The following is a 17,370-nucleotide window of genomic DNA, read 5'->3' on the forward strand; positions in this document are numbered from 1 at the left end:
TACCGATATTGTATATATATAAATATTGGAAATAATGTACAGAGCATTTAACAAAAGTCTTCCATCTGGTATTCAGAAATTATTTAAGTTAAGAGAGGGTAGATATAACCTAAGAGGCCTGTTTATGTCTGAATGTGGAAAAGAAAGAACTAATGTAAAATCTAGATGTGTTTCAGTTATGGGTGTGAAATTATGGAATTCACTAAAAGATGATTTGAAATTATATACTTCTTTGTTTAGCTTCAAAAGATCTTTAAAAAAGAAAATTGTTAATGATTATTCAGTTAGTATGTAAATCTTGTTAATACTATGTAAAAAATGTATGTGCAGTATTGTATAATTATGTATACTGTTTTTATAATTTATAATGCTGATTCTTCAGGTATATGGTTAAATAGGGTAGGCAAATATAAGCCTTGGCTTCAGCCTACTCCTTTTTTGGTTATTTCATTGTAAATTTACCAAATAAAATCATTCATTCAGTCATGTTAACACAGCATATCGTTAGTGAACACTCCAGCCGGTCAGTTTTTGGCTGTCATGGTAAAGTATTACGTCCGACTATTAACCACACCAACCTTCTCTGTTTGAGAAAGAATGTTAACCAAAAACGGCAGTTAAAACTGGCTGGAGGGGGCTTTAATGTACTCCATACAAGGCTTCAACCCATCCCTGTGCTTCAGTTCTGAAGTGAATCCTGGTTTGGTCCGTTACTGGTCCTCTCTATGAAATGGTTAGTAACTTTACAGTAAAGACACAGTGTTGAGCAGCCTGTTACACCAGCTGTGTGTTCAAACTTAGCCTAGTTATTAACCTAATGTAAACACACCACAGAGAGAATTTACAACAAAACTCTAACTTAATTAAAAAATATAATAAAACAATAAAAAAAAAACAGTTTCCACAGGCCACAGGCTAGGTGTAGCTCTGTCATAGCATTATACTCACTGATGGTAAAACTGCAGTTTTTCTGCCCCTCAGCATAACATGTCATTAAATATATGTAATTTAGCTACATGGTATTCCAGTAGTGACCTCATTTATTGATATGATATTTCAATATCATCTAGCTTACTATGATGTGCTAAGATGCAAAGTGGCTACCTAGCCAGAAAGCTATTGCACATGGCCACCTGCCATAGTTAAGACTTTATGCCTAATTTAATCTAATGAAGGTCTGCCGAAGTTATTGTGGTGCAACCCATAGCTGATTTAGTTACAAACAAACTAGTTACTTAACCTCTAGTGTAGGCTTTAGGAGATAACATACAATACAGGAAATGGTCAAAATTACTCTTCCTCAAGGACGTTGACCTGTCTGTGACCTTAATCGTGAATCTTGTGGATTGAATTGAGAGAACTGAAAGTGAAAGTACACAAAGAGTTGAATTTTTAGTGAGGCTCAAACACAGTTTCAGTCGCAACTGAGTTCAGATTAATGATATCACATTCAGTTTCAAGTTTATTGGAATTCATTTTCAAACTAATAAATTCAAATTCAAATTAGGCTATTCAGATTCAGTTTTTCAGGGGTGGTTAACACTGTTGCCTCACAGCAAGAAGGTCGTGGGTTCAAACCCCGGTTTCCCCGGCCTTTCTGTGTGAAGTCTGCATGTTCTCCCCGTGTCTGCGTGGGTTCTCTCGGGGTGCATGTGGCCTAAGTTGACTGGTGACCCTAAATTGTCCTTAGGTGTAAGTGTGAGTAGGAGTAGTTGTTTGTCTATGTGTGGCCCTGCGATGGACTGGCGACCTGTCCATCGCAGGGACTGCCTTTTGTCAGCTGGGATTGGCTGCCCGATGTCAGCTGGGATTGGCTCCAGCCCCCTGCAACCCTGTACGCAGGATAAGCGGTTGACGATGGATGGAGATTCAGTTTTTCAAAACAGTTGTTCAAGTTAAACAATACAAATTCAGTTTTTTAATGCAATTATTCAAGTTGAGCAATTCAAATTCAATTTCTACTGACACAAATATCAGCCGATACAGGACCCAGCTGATTACAAGGGCCCTCGAAGGATAGCAACAATTGCCATGTGGATCATGATCAGAATGCATTCATTCATTCATTCATACTGTGTAGGCATAATGAGTTGCTGTGCTTTTCTTGGTTGCTTTTGTTGTGTGGTTATTGACATACTGTGTCAGCTACTTTGTGTTGATTTGTTACTGTAGGTTGGCTAAAGCTATTTTGGTTGTTGGATAGTCAGAGTCAGTAGGTTTGAGTCGAAGCAGGTTGTACCTGTCCAAGGAAATAAGGCTGGCTGAGTAAGCAGCATTGTAACTGTCTCAGGGACAATAAGTTCATGAATATTTGAGTTCATATAGCCATTAAAAATGAAAAAAAAAAATGTAAAGTAAGATGTTAAAAGGGCTAACATTAACAAGAAATGTGTCTTCAAATATGCAATTTTAAATAATGGTAAAAAATGTCTTATGTAAGGTTTATTTCAACTAACAACAGAGTAATGGGTAATGGGCCACATGACCAGAGTTAAGTTAAGGGCATAACCATGGCATTATGGGTAAGAGACAATTTGAATGCAGAGCAGAGCAAGGAACGACATACATCCCCAAATTAACCATAATCTGCACTTGGTTTAAGAGGACATTTTCACATTTTCACTGTGTCTGCTGATAAAGGAGAGAGTGAGATAAAATAAATCTTCAAAAGACATTTGTATTATGCGTGGCCATTATTTCTTGGGACCAGTGTAGCTACAAACATCATCATGATTTTAGCTGAATTGTGTCTTTATTTCTTTTATCATATTCTGGTCCTTTTAATATCTTTCATTACCTATTAACTCTCCATTTAATTATTTTAATTTGTTGCCATGTGACCTGGGTTTAGAAAAGTGCTCTACATAGTGTACTGATAGGCTGCATGTTTCTTGTGGCAACGCCTTCATTTGGCGTTTTATTATGGAGGGTACGGCCGGAAGTGTCCTGGTTGTAAAGCCAGGTAACTTGATAGAGCTGTTATCCACAAGACTTTCTTGGTGCCACGTCGAGCTCCGTGGGGAACGGCAGGTTTTTAACTTACTGTACTTTTTGCTGTAACAAACCTGACGCCTGGAACTCTGGGAGAAACACTGCGAGGTCATCGTGGAACTGTTCACAACTCTGACTGATCTGTAAGATAACTCTCAGTGCCAGACTTCTTGAATTGTCAGCAGTATTTTGTCAGTGCTGTAGCTCACAAGTCCTAAAGTTAGTAACTTGCTAACTAGCATAAGGAGCCACCGGATACGGGATCGTAATGTTGACCAACTTACTCAACAGCATATTATAACGCCTGACAGAGAAAATGTGTGGCCATGTAACGTTAGATAACGATGACTAACCTGTACGTCCAGTAACGTTACGTCTTCGTGTTAGCTACCGGGAACTCTTGCACTCGGTCTGTGAGTTCGTGAGGTTCGTCTTGTTACTGACGTAACGTTATAATGTTAGCTGTTGGACATGACTGCTGCTGGGCTAAGACAACTAACGTTACTTACTCTTAAGCAACATTTTTTAGCCCCTCAACTGAGCATGACTTTTCAAATGTGGAGGTAACTCAGGTCCCACAAGCTTTAAATACCATACCACTGTTACGTTCGTGTTTTTATATGTTGCGTTACAAACCATGGCGTAACGTTAGTGCTTAGATTGTTACGTTTTTCCTGCCCTCTTAACAGCTAGCTTTCCATTCCACAGCAAATAAAACTTTCTTTATTAAGTTACTCAGTGAGCAGTCCAGCAGATCTGCATTTAATGCAGTCATATTTACATATGTACATATTTTGGGTGAAGTTATCAATAATTAGTAAAGTTGTGTTTAGGGGGAACAGATGGACACATGAAAATAAAACATTCTAAAGGACTAAATGAACATAGAAAGTTGAGTGCATTCGATCAGTTAACAAAAAGCACCTGAGAACAGGTCTAGATTTAAAGCTGGCTATAGTTGGTGCACCTTTCAATACCTTCAGGAAGTATAGCAGATAAAAGCAACATTAACATGTTTAGTTCTGATAGTAGGTGTTACCAACTGCGTTCTCTCCAGTGATCTGAGAGGGATAGCGTGTGTACTGCTGAAACATGTCTGAGAGGTTTTAGTGATTTCTACACATTGTTAGGGTTAAACATGTTAAAGTGAAGATGACGATTTCACACCCAGTCTACCCAGTAAGAAAGAGGGAAGATCAAGGAACGCCCCCTTAAATCGGAATCCCGACTTCGGAAGTCGGGAGAATCGCATACCCCGACTTTGTGATCCAAGATGGCTGTCGGGGTATCAACGGTTAGTGAAAGCTCTAGTTTATACTGTTTATTAGCACTTCTGTGTACTTGTGTCTCATAGAAATGTTCTGCCGCCGCCAAGCAAAAGTACTTCTTAAATGATGCATTGATCAAATAATCTGTAGAAGCTTTGAGTACTAAAAATGATAACACGTTACACAGTTTAGTCATCCAGCCAACATATCTTGTTCAGTTAAAGTCCGGGAGTCATCAAATGAGTTGTAAAAGTGTCCGCACAGCAGACCTCTGTATGTCAGCTGTTGGGCTCATTGCAGTTACTCTCACTGTCTTCTAACGACTCATTTGTATTCATGTAATTGTGCCCTGGGTTATTGCATTACTTGCATTCTTTAAAATCTTAAATGATGATGCACACTTGGATGGGTTTCATTTGTTTACATAAGGTATTGCCTGTTTTTAATTTTAGTGTTTATGCAAACAAAATGTTGTGAGTTGCAGATTTTGGTTTCGGTTGTTTGGCTCAGTGCGGCAGCGCACCTGCTGCCATGGAAGCTGAGGGCAGGTGGAAAACTCCAGAACAAAAAAAAAGTTCTGTGTCTTTTAGGCGCATCAGTGGTAACGTGTTGGGCAGTAATACTGTAATATTACTTTTCCCAGTAAAGAGTAATGTAACGGATTACTGTTTTCAAAGCAGTAATGTTATTACAGTTACTAATCATATTAAGGCTACACTACTGAACGCACCATCCCTGACGTGAATGTGCAACCGCGCTGCAGCTCAGCGGCACCGGACCTTATCTTGTTCAAGTCAGCTGTTAGCCAAGAAGCTAAAGGAAGACTGGAGAACAGGGAGAGAGAAGTATTTTGGACAGCTGTAAGTAACGTTATTGCCATTACTGTGTCACAGTCTAAGATGCAAAGAACACTGTCGTCTGTTGTAAACTTTGTGCGACCAGCAAAAAGCTTTCAACCACGAACAATTCTACATCTTTACTTAATTAAAACATCATCAGCTAAAGCAGCGCAGCGACGTGAAACTCGGAAAAACTCCGGCCGCTGCTGCCACAGATGCTTGGACTCATCGGGAGAGAGTGGCGTTATATCACCCAGTAATAAGTGAAGTAGCTAATATTACTTTTTTAAGGAGTATATGCTGAGTAACTAGTAAGTAGCTGTATTATTTCTGAGTAACTTGCCCAACACTGAGTTGACAATAAGGATCGGATAAATTGTGTATGTTTTGATTATTGCTTGTTAGAGGCTATGTCTAATTAGGGCCCGAGCATGACTGTGTGACGTCCCTATTGAATTTGCTAAGATTATTATTATTATTGGGGCCCGAGCACGACCGTGTGAGGTCCCTATTGAATTTGCTCAGATTATTATTAGGGCCCGAGCACGACCATGCGAGGTCCCTATTGAATTTGCTCGGATTATTAGGGCCCGAGCACGACCGTGCGAGGTCCCTATTGAATTTGCTCGGATTATTTTTATTTTTTTATTTTTTATTTTTCTGCAAAGTGGGCCCAAATGACATGGCCTAAACATACTCGAAAACTCACCAAAATTTGCAAACATGTCAGAACCGGTGAAAAATTTCGTATTCTACAAGTTTTGCACATGGGCGTGGCAAAATGACTCGCTAGCGCCACCTAGAAAATTGGAAAAGATTAGCCCCTCGTTCACGTTCAACCTACATGTACGAAATTTTCTGGGGACATGTATCGTATCAAGACGCACAAAAAAGCCTCAAGAACCCATAGCCCTAAAACCAACAGGAAGTCGGCCATTTTGAATTTTACGTCAAATTTTTGATGATTTACATACTTCGTACTTTAACGAACTCCTCCTAGGGATTTAGTCCGACCGACTTCAAATTTGTGCTGTGCCTTCTAAAGGCATTGAAGATGAAAAGTTGTGCTATTTGCGAGTTTTCGTCAATGGGCGTGTCCGTGGCGTGGCGTCAAAGATCAAGTCTTTGCCATGACACAGGAAGTTGTTGTAACTTCAGTGTACATGCTCACATCTGAACCAAACTTTACGTGCTTGATAACTCAAGGGGTCATCTTCTCTGCTATTGGTGGACCAGTCAGACAGGAGAGCTCCTACTCTGCCTGCAGACATCAACGATCTTGCCCCTCACACAGTCAGATGGCTTCCTTCAGTGCACTGAGGTGTTTAACAACTCTGAAGACAATACTACCAGCAATGTATTCCTTCTCTTTTCATGTAGACGCTCCGACAGACAGTGCTTTCAGTTTGCTGCATGCATGGACACAGAACTGCGGTATAGGGAGAAGCACACGGTCAGCTGGCTGCAGCTAAATCTGGAGTGCACTCGTATTCAATTCTGTATGGTAAATTCAGTTTTAACGGAGCAGAGCGAGCTGACAGGCAGAGTTAGAGACTTTTTCTGTCCGTTTCTCTCTTTACAAAGACGCATGTTGCAGTCAGTCTTCTCTGAGATGCGAGCACGACATACAACACAATTTATCAAATTACACATCGGATATACAGTATGAAAATAAGACTGATTGGATTATACTCACAGGAAGTATAAAACCTGTTACATGCGTCTATTAAAAGTAAAGTAACACAAAAATGTCAGGGAAATTACTTTACTTAGATTTCAGGACTGCAGTTGTACATTTGAAATACCTTCCTACCTTTCTGATAGGAAGCCTTCTTGAGGTGGTATAAAACATTTCTTCTTATATTCTGATTTGAGTTGTGGACAACTATGACCACATGAATTAAAAAAATTAAACATTTCACTGCCCAAGTCAGCTATAACACAAGTCTTGTTCATCAGACTACATGCTGTACAGTATTTGTGGACAGATTTTGTCCCAGGATTTATTATGCATTTCTTCTTCTTCGTTGCATGATTTAGAATAATAAGGTGAGAAATGGGTCTATTCTGAGTTCATCCTGCACTGCAGCAGCTAATAAAGTCCATTTAATCCCAAAAACGCTTTTCTTTTAGGCAGGCTGGAGCAGAAAACAACTCACCTTTCTCAAGTTGTACAGTAATGTCACATGTGTATAAAGGTGGATCAAACAAGCTAATCTTAAATGTCAAAGTAGAGAGGAGCCTAGTAGGCCTATTTATTTTCATTCATTACACAATATGAATAAGCTATGCAGACAGTTGTAAAGAAAGAACATCTTTTTCTTCTGTTCTCTACTTGTTATAGTTACACAGTATTAGGGGTGTGGGCTGTATTAAAAGTATCCACTGTTCTCCCATGCTCTAACACACAGTAACAATGAAATGTGTGCTGTTCTCACATTCTTCGTCTGTATGTACACATAAACAACAAGGCAGGGAAATATAAAAGGAATTTATTTTATTGTTTGGGTACATTATTGTTCAGTGTACATGCTCACATCTGAAACAAACTTTACGTGCTTGATAACTCTCCCACCCGCAGACATCTACACACCAATACCGATTTATATTCATAGTGGCAAGTGCTATGTAGCTCCACATAGGGGACACAGGAAGTGACATATAACACCTTCATGCGGCGTCGGAACCACGTAGGAAATTCACAGCCACATCAGCAGAGCTCCAGAATATGCAACTCGGCCGGCTCACACGCGGACGCGCTACAAGTGCGAGGGCCGGCCCAACGCTGCTTGCAGCTTTAATTATTATTATTATTTATTTTTAGGGCCCGAGCACGACCGTGCGAGGTCCCTATTGAATTTGCTCGGATTATTATTATTAGGGCCCGAGCACGACCGTGCGAGGTCCCTATTGAATTTGCTCGGATTATATATATATATATATATATTTTTTTTTCTTTTTTCTGCAAAGTAGGCCCAAATGACATGGCCTAAACATTCTCGAAAACTCACCAAAATTTGCAAACATGTCAGAACCGGTGAAAAATTTCGTATTCTACAAGTTTCGCACATGGGCGTGGCAAAATGACTCGCTAGCGCCACCTAGAAAATTGGAAAAGATTAGCCCCTCGTTCACGTTCAACCTACATGTACGAAATTTTCTGGGGACGTGTATCATCAAGATGCACAAAAAAGCCTCAAGAACCCATAGCCTAAAGTCAACAGGAAGTCGGCCATTTTTAATTATACAGCCATTTTTGGATGATTTACACACTTCGTACTTTAACGAACTCCTCCTAGGGATTTAGTCCAACCGACCTCAAATTTCTGCTGTGCCTTCTAAAGGCATTGAAGATGAAAAGTTGTGCTATTTGCAAGTTTTTGTCAATGGCCGTGTCCGTGGCGTGGCGTCAAAGATCAACTCTTCACCATGACACAGGAAGTTGTCGTAACTTCAGTGTACATGCTCACATCTGCACCAAACTGTACATGTAGGATGAGAGTCCCGTCCTGAACACATGTACATGCTGATATTCACTCACAGTCATCTGCTGGCAACAGGAAGTGACCTTTAACGAAGCAGCCCCCGCCGCACGTTTGACCTACATGTATGAAATTTCTGTGGCACGTATATCATGTCCAGACGTACCAAAAAGCCTCTTGGAGCCATAGCCTAAACCCAACAGGAAGTCAGCCATTTTGAATTTTAATTTGGCAATATTGTCTTCTGCTCCTTCTTTTAACTTTATCTTATGTTATCGTGCCTTGAACGCCCCTCCAGGTCGGTCAGCTTGGCCTCCATCTGCACTTGAAGTTTCACCAGATGTGTTGAAACATCCTCCATTGACTGGATCCGGGTCTCTGCCGCATTAATCCGCTTATCGGTTTCTTCCACTCGTTTGTTCATTTTGTTGATATCCTCTTTAATGCTGTTTAATTGCTGGCTGGAGTCTCTCCTGAATTCTCCTAGCTTTTTTAGGATTACACCTAGGTGCGCATCCTGGTTTAGCTCCAAGTCTGTGCCCATGTGTACATCTTCCCCCATATTGCTGCTAGCACGTGACAGTTGACTGTCATCTTCTTCGTCGACGTCTTTACTTTGTGTGAGTATGTAACCCTTGTTACCCGAGAAGGGGAACGAGACACTGCATCGCTGACGACACTATGGGAACGCCTCTGGGTGTGGCAGGGCTGAAATCCTGAATGAAACCACTCCAATCCTATTGGCGTTGCTAGAACGGTAGCGTGTGACGGCGTAACTGGAGGCGTATATAAGCACGCCGGCACACCGGACACATTAGCTCTTTGCTATGAAGCAAGACACTCCAGGCGGGGCGAGGTGTGGTGGACCGACGCAGTGTCTTGTTCCCCTTCTCAGGGAACAAGGGTTACATACATAACCCGAGACATTCCCCTTCGAGGGAACTCGAACTGCGTCGGTGACGACACTATGGGAACGAGAATACCCACTACTCCACGCCTCCGCCTCCGCCTCCGCCTGCCCCCCCAGCGTGCAGTAACCTTAGGCATGACTAAGAGGAGAGCGCACGGGTGCCGGGTGCAGAAGGAAGGTCCAGACTGTAAAAAAGTGTGAGGAGTGGCACAGCCAGCTGCCTCACACAAATCCTGGAGCGAAGCCCCTACGAGGAGGGCCCTAGAGGCCGCCATGCCTCGAGTAGAGTGCGACCTTACGGCCATAGGTGAAGGTAACCCGCGCACCTGATAGGCCAGGGAATAGTCTAAACAATCCAGTTGCTGATCGTGTGTTTAGAAGAGGGGAGCCCAGCTTTGGGGGAACCGAAACACACCAGCAGCTGGTCTGCTTTCCTGCATCGGGAGGACCTCAGAGTGTAAATACTCAGTGCTCTGACCGGGCAGAGCAGATGAAGTCTCCCGTCCTCCGCCATCACATGAGGTGGGGCATGAAACGCCTGCAGCACCGTAGACCCCTGCCAACCTGGACGGAACCTTGGGGACATCGCCCGGACAGGGGTGCAGGATGGCTCTGACCCTCCCCGGGGCAAACTCCAGGCATTGAGGAGAAACCGAAAGTGCCTGGAGATTCCCCACCCTCCTCAGAGAGGTGATAGCGAGGAGAAAGGCCATCATGAAAGGGTCAGGTGCTTTGCCTCAGCCGACTCCAGGGATTGGAAGGGGCCTCAGCCAGCGCTTCGAGAACCACCGCCAGGTCCCAAGTGGGAACCCTGGAACGAGTCACGGGTCTCATCCTCCGGGCTCCACGGAGGAAGCGCACGACCAGCGGAAGCCTCCCCAGAGGCCCATCCCTCAGAGGGCCATGGCAGCCACATACACCTTGAGTGTGGATGGGGAGAGGCCAGCAGAGAAACGGTCCTGGAGGAACTCCAGTACCATAGTCACCGGGCAGGTAACTGGGTCCACCGCCCGTTCTCTACACCAGGTGGCAAACACATTCCACTTCAGGCCGTACGTCCTTCTCGTGGACGGAGCTCTGGAGCTGAGCAGCGTCTCGACTGTCCCTGCCATCAGGCCCACCTCCAGGAACTGGGCCCTCTCAGGGCCAGACCCACAGTCTCCACAGGGCGGGGCAAGGGTGAAAGACCTGGCCCTCCGCCTGAGACAGCAGGTCCCTCCTCAGGGGGACATGCCATGGCGGGCACTCGAGGAGCGATATTATGTCCGAGAACCACACTCGGGCAGGCCAAAAAGGGGCTACTAGCAAGTAGACTGACACCGTCCTGACGGACCCGCTCCAGAACGACTGGGGGAAAAGCATACATGCGCAGCCTCGGCCACGTCTGCACTATGGCATCCAGCCCTAGCGGGGCTGGGGGCGAGAGGGAGAACCATAGGGGACAGTGCATAGTCTCTCGAGACGCAAACAAGTCCACGTCTATGGGGCCGAAACCCATAGACGAACCTGAACCTGAATCTCCTTGGTTCAGGGACCGCAGATCCAAAATCGGTCGCAACCCATCCGTCCTTCTTGGGAACTATAAAGTACCGGCTGTAGAACCCGGACTCCCTGACTGGCGGGGAAATAAGCTCTCTGGCCCCGTTTTCCAGCAGAGAGCGAAATTCTTGTCCCAACACCTGGCTCTGGCCCGCGTGCACCGCAGTCCCTCAGTGCTGGTGGCCGATGTTATGCGTAGGTCCCCGGTGGCACCCTGAAGTGGAGGACCGCCAGGGAAAACTCGCCGGCGACCCACGGTGTGTGAGCCCGATCGTTTTCCAGCTGCAACCCGTCGAGGCGGGCAGACTGGTGAGAGCTCGCTGGCGGTTAGCGTGTCCCGAGCGCCAAGACGGCGGGAAAAACAGCACCTGTTGCCTGAGCCGCCATGAGGGAGGGGACCTCGGTCAGCCTCTCGGGGGGGCTGTGGGCGAGAGCGCCGCATCGCGTCCCAGGTTGTTGAGGGGGACTACAGGAAGCGACACTTCGCTTCTGGCTCCACGGTAGGAGCTAGACGAGGGATGAGCTCATCTCTCTTAGCTGTCGCTGTCCTGGTCCTGGACCCAGACGCCGACATCTGAAGGAACGAAGCAAGGGTGGGAGAAAGATTCCTCCCCCCAAGGCATCGTTCCGTAGCCGTGCTGCTTAGTTTCTGTCACGCTGCTGTAGTCCAGCAGAGGGGACACAGTCAGCCATACAGAGCAGCTTTTTTTTTTTTTTTTTCTTGGTCTGTTCCGTGATTTACACAACTCATTGTGTAAATCATGTGTAGTGCTGGGCGCGCCATGACCGAAGCCGCCGCACCGCCTCAGTGACCGCCAGGCGCAAGCCATGGGGAGAGCGCATCCGGCCGTCTTCGGAAAAGAGAGCCGCACGGGACCTCAGCACCCTCAGGGGCAGGGCCTCGCAATGGCCGCAAGCAGCCCCCTCGATAGCTGCCTGGGCATGCGGCATCCCCAGACAGGAAACACACAGGGCATGAGTGTTCGAGTTCCCTCAAAGGGGAATCCTGTTAATCAGTGCTTTAAGTGTGCTAGCTTTGTTGGCAGAGGGAATCACATACGAAATAGACCCTAACTTTGGAAAATGTCCACTTGATTTGTCTAACTCTCATATCAGCTTCAAATAAACTTTGGAATATATTTTTACACTTTATCACTTACATTGGCATCACTTTATGAATTATCTCCTTATGTCCAGCAGGAGGAATAATTACAGCAAGCAAAAGATGTTTTATTGTTCATATGGACACCTGACTGGTGTAAGACTGACTTAAAAAAATTGTGAACTTCAATTTTCACGCAGCTTTAATATTCTGTTCACCATATGATTGTTATCTAGACTTGCCAATTTCTGTTTTGTCTCACTGTAACAGCTGCTTCGAGGGTGTGGACTTTTACTCCTGGGTGTCATTTATGTGAATGAAACACAATTTAAAGGAATTGATTATGCTTACAATCATATCATAAGAATGCAAACCTCATTAACAGGTGTCGTTCATCAGGCTCAAATAAGGCGTTTACAACAAGTTTGTTCAGTTAAGAGTTTTTTGAATCCAACTTGAAACACTTGTACAAACAAACCTGACTAAAAAAAGCACAAGAGGTTTAGGAGAAGAATATGAAAATGATCTTGCATGATGGAAGTGACGTTTAGTTGTACAACATACTTGTAAGCAGACTCATTTTACTATGTTTCTGTCTCTGCCAGGTTCCTGTGAGGACAGCAAAGAAGTAGAGTGAGCAGTCGTGGGGAAATCATGAGGCAGCTCAAAGGCAAACCCAAGAAAGAAACGTCCAAGGACAAGAAGGAGCGTAAGCAGGCCATGCAGGAAGCCCGACAGCAGGTGGCCACTGTAGTACTGCCCACACTGGCCGTAGTGGTGGTACTTATCGTTGTCTTTGTCTATGTGGCCACCAGGCCTGGTGATATCGAGTAGACTTTCACGTTCTACTGAAAAGACATGAACTCCCAAGCTGACAGGGGTTTGACAAACTGACAATGGCTATACCCAAAGGATTACCCCATCGTGTGATAACCGTTCCTCTGTAGGCCAGTGACTGACCTACCATTACTCTTAGTGAAAACCTCCTCCAAAGTGTTTTTCTTTGCTTTAAGCAGTATTCAAGCTGCAGTAACTGAGTGGACAAATGATTGCTCCTTGGTGCCTTCAGATCAATATATAATATGACATGAATTTAATCCTGTTCATTTTAGAGCAGCTGTTGATGTCTTGATGCAATATCGTGCATACTCATGCACAGCTTGCCAAGTTTGACCAGAGGTGTTGTTGAAACATGTGGATGGTCTAAAGCAGTTTTCCTGTTGTGAAAATATTAAGTCAATGCAACATGAGCCTGGTGTACCACTCTTTGGACAGTGCTCACACCTATCTGCAGGAATGATGTGTAAGAAAAGTGTTTAGGGAAAAAGAAGGATTTACTTTGCTCCTGCCTTGTTTGAACAGCTGAATGCAACTCTAAAGTATCTTGAATGTAATTTTAGAATGTGTAGTCTTCAGTCCATTATGTTCAAACACACCTGAATTCCTCCACTTTCAATGTGAATGTTACTTTTACTGGTTCCATTAAGTTAAAAAATAAATAATAATTAGTCATTTAGCTAATGCTTTTACCAAAAGCGACTTACAATTGCTATATATGTCAGAGGTCGCACGCCTCTGGAGCAACTAGGGATGTCTAAGTGTCTTGCTCAGGGACACATCGGTGGATGTTGCAGTGGGTTAAGTTATTAACAACCACACCATTGAGTCACTCATGACATCTGTGCAGATGTAATAAGGTGCCTTAACAGATTTGCAACTGTAAAATTTCAGTTCAAATAAATGATTTTCTGAAAATATTTTTGAGTTTGGTGGTTTTAGAATCCTTGGGTTATGCACATTTATAATAATAATAAATTAGATTTATATAGCACTTTTCTAATTGATCTGTATTTCTTTCTTCCTTTCTTTATAGCAGAACCAGCCAAAAGTGTATCTCAATGTGTCTTGGGGCTATTTTAATGATCTAAGCGCACAGGGGGAGGCACATGGTGCACATTAGTCTGAATCCACTTTGCGAGTTTAGCGGCGGACAAAATGTTTCGAAAGGGTTGAACTCTTAATTAATCATGGGTGTGTTTTGGGTGCGACATGCAATAAACCAATGGGAGTGTCATTTTCCATTCCCTTTAAAAGCCAGGTGCGCTTGTACCTTGGTGCATTGCTATTTAAATGGTGCATTATAAAAAAACATATGAATGGATCCTTACTGCGCTGCAATAATAACTATGATGAACTGGTCGTGGGTCACACCTCTACTACACACTATAAAACATTAGTTAAGTATTAGTAAATACGGAATTCATCATTTATAAAGCATACATTAATGCACATTAGTAAGTCATTCATAAACACAGTTCTAAATGTTTTATTCTTTATTATCGACACACTATGAAGCAGTTAAGTATTAGTACATTTTTAATTCATCACTTATAAAGCATTGTTCTTACATTAACACACATCAGTAAGTCATTTATACATGTGCGAGGCATTTCTTTTCCCTTGTCAAACCCACAATTTGACTGGAGGGAGCCTCTAACTGAATCAGCCTGGGGAAATAAACATTTCCTCACAGGCCAAATAATTAAGACAACAGCACACAAAGATGCAAAGTCTATTATGACCAAAATGTGTCTCATAACAAGCTCCGAGAGGGGGACAAAGTTTGTCACCACATCTTTGCCCCACTAAGGAAACAGGACGACCAGAGAACAGGAAGACTTGCCCACAAGTTCTCTCCCCACTGGACCGATCCTTCTGTGGCCACATATAAACATTCACCTGTTCTGGACCAAATCAAGCTTCACAAAAATCCCATGTGACTTGTCGGGAACAATAACGTCTTAATAAATTAATGATTAACAGAAATCCTCAACAACTAGGGACGATAGCTGCTAGTGGTTAAAGGAAGGTCAAATTAGATATTTAACATGCGTGCCTTGTAAAACATAACTTGGAAGCCTGAGGATCCACACTGGTTTCTCTTCATTGCGTCCAGATGTTCGCTATCTGAGAGAACAATCTGGCTGAATGGGGGACTGTTGACAAGCCAGTGTGGATTTGTTCATTTTATATTAAATAAATTTGGAGATCCCAAAGTCTTTCTCTCTCCCTGACAGAAAGAAAAGGAGGGGGTTTGAAATATCAACCCTCAACAGACAGCTGAAGCGACCAAAGGAGGAGGTGAAAGGTTTGCCTTCCCTAAGTGCTGTTTTTGGGCAGTTCAGGGCGGGACTCTCATCCTACATGTACAGTTTGGTGCAGATGTGAGCATGTACACTGAAGTTACGACAACTTCCTGTGTCATGGCGAAGACTTGATCTCTGACGCCACGCCACGGACACACCCATTGACGAAAACTCGCAAATAGCACAACTTTTCATCTTCAATGCCTTTAGAAGGCACAGCACGAATTTGAAGTCGGTCCGACTAAATCCCTAGGAGGAGTTCGTTAAAGTACGAAGTATGTAAATCATCCAAAAATGGCCATAAAATTCAAAATGGCCGACTTCCTGTTGACTTTAGGCTATGGCTCCAAGAGACTTTTTTGTGCGTCTGGACAAGATACACGTACCACAGAAAATTTCGTACATGTAGGTTGAACGTGAACGAGGGGCTAATCTTTTCCAATTTTCTAGGTGGCGCTAGCGAGTCATTTTGCCACGCCCATGTGCGAAACTTGTAGAATACGAAATTTTTCACCGGTTCTGACATGTTTGCAAATTTTGGTGAGTTTTCGCCATGTTTAGGCCATGTCATTTGGGCCTACTTTGCAGAAAAAAAAAAAAAATTAAAGCTGCAAGCAGCGTTGGGCGGGCCCTCGCACTTGTAAGCGCGTCCGCGTGTGAGCCGGCCGAGTTGCACATTCTGGAGCTCTGCCGGTGCGGCTGTGAATTTGTTACGCGGTTATGACGCTGCAAGAAGGTGCTATATGTCACTTCCTGTGTCCCCTATGTGGAGCTACATAGCACTTGCCGCTATGAATATAAATCGGTATTGGTGTGTAGATGTCTGCGGGGTGGGAGAGTTATCAAGCACGTAAAGTTTGTTTCAGATGTGAGCATGTACACTGAACAATAATGTACCCAAACAATAAAATAAATTCCTTTTATATTTCCCTGCCTTGTTGTTTATGTGTACATACAGAGGAAGAATGTGAGAACAGCACACATTTCATCGTTACTGTGTTTCTGCTCCAGCCTGCCTAAAAGAAAAGCGTTTTTGGGATTAAATGGACTTTATTAGCTGCTGCAGTGCAGGATGAACTCAGAATAGACCCATTTCTCACCTTATTATTCTAAACCATGCAACGAAGAAGAAGAAATGCATAATAAATCCTGGGACAAAATCTGTCCACAAATACTGTACAGCATGTAGTCTAATGAACAAGACTTGTTATAGCTGACTTGGGCAGTGAAATGTTTAATTTTTTTAATTCATGTGGTCATAGTTGTCCATAACTCAAATCAGAATATATGAAGAAATGTTTTATACCACCTCAAGAAGGCTTCCTATCAGAAAGGTAGGAAGGTATTTCAAATGTACAACTGCAGTCCTGAAATCTAAGTAAAGTAATTTCCCTGACATTTTTGTGTTACTTTACTTTTAATAGACGCATGTAACAGGTTTTATACTTCCTGTGAGTATAATCCAATCAATCTTATTTTCATACTGTATATCCGATGTGTAATTTGATAAATTGTGTTGTATGTCGTGCTCGCATCTCAGAGAAGACTCTGACTGCAACATGCGTCTTTGTAAAGAGAGAAACGGACAGAAAAAGTCTCTAACTCTGCCTGTCAGCTCGCTCTGCTCCATTAAAACTGAATTTACCATACAGAATTGAATACGAGTGCACTCCAGATTTAGCTGCAGCCAGCTGACCGTGTGCTTCTCTCTATACCGCAGTTCTGTGTCCATGCATGCAGCAAACTGAAAGCACTGTCTGTCGGAGCGTCTACATGAAAAGAGAAGGAAGACATTGCTGGTAGTATTGTCTTCAGAGTTGTTAAACACCTCAGTGCACTGAAGGAAGTCATCTGACTGTGTGAGGGGCAAGATCGTTGATGTCTGCAGGCAGAGTAAGAGCTCTCCTGTCTGACTGGTCCACCAATAGCAGAGAAGATGACCCCTTGAGACACAGCCCCTCCTCATTTGCATAATGAGGCAGAAATGCATACAAAATTTAAAAAGACAGGCAGAAATAAATACCATGGGTGAAAATAAATAAGGTAAATAAATACAAAGGAATAATAAAACAGACAAAAATATTAAAACACAC

The 17,370-nt window shown here is 43.4% G+C and overlaps 1 long non-coding RNA gene across 1 annotated transcript; it reads left to right on the forward strand.

Moving 5' to 3' along the window:
- Positions 1-1,890: 1,890 nt before the first annotated feature.
- LOC119883325 lies at positions 1,891-12,761 on the forward strand. Its single transcript, XR_005440620.1, has 3 exons — positions 1,891-3,134; positions 4,163-4,285; positions 12,737-12,761. It is a non-coding gene; the product is annotated as an uncharacterized LOC119883325 (long non-coding RNA).
- Positions 12,762-17,370: the final 4,609 nt, after the last annotated feature.

This window comes from Micropterus salmoides, unplaced genomic scaffold (genome assembly GCF_014851395.1).
Source record: "Micropterus salmoides isolate LMB-PRFRI ecotype aquatic unplaced genomic scaffold, ASM1485139v1 Ms_hic_scaffold_3, whole genome shotgun sequence".
In the NCBI taxonomy this organism is placed as follows: domain Eukaryota; kingdom Metazoa; phylum Chordata; class Actinopteri; order Centrarchiformes; family Centrarchidae; genus Micropterus; species Micropterus salmoides.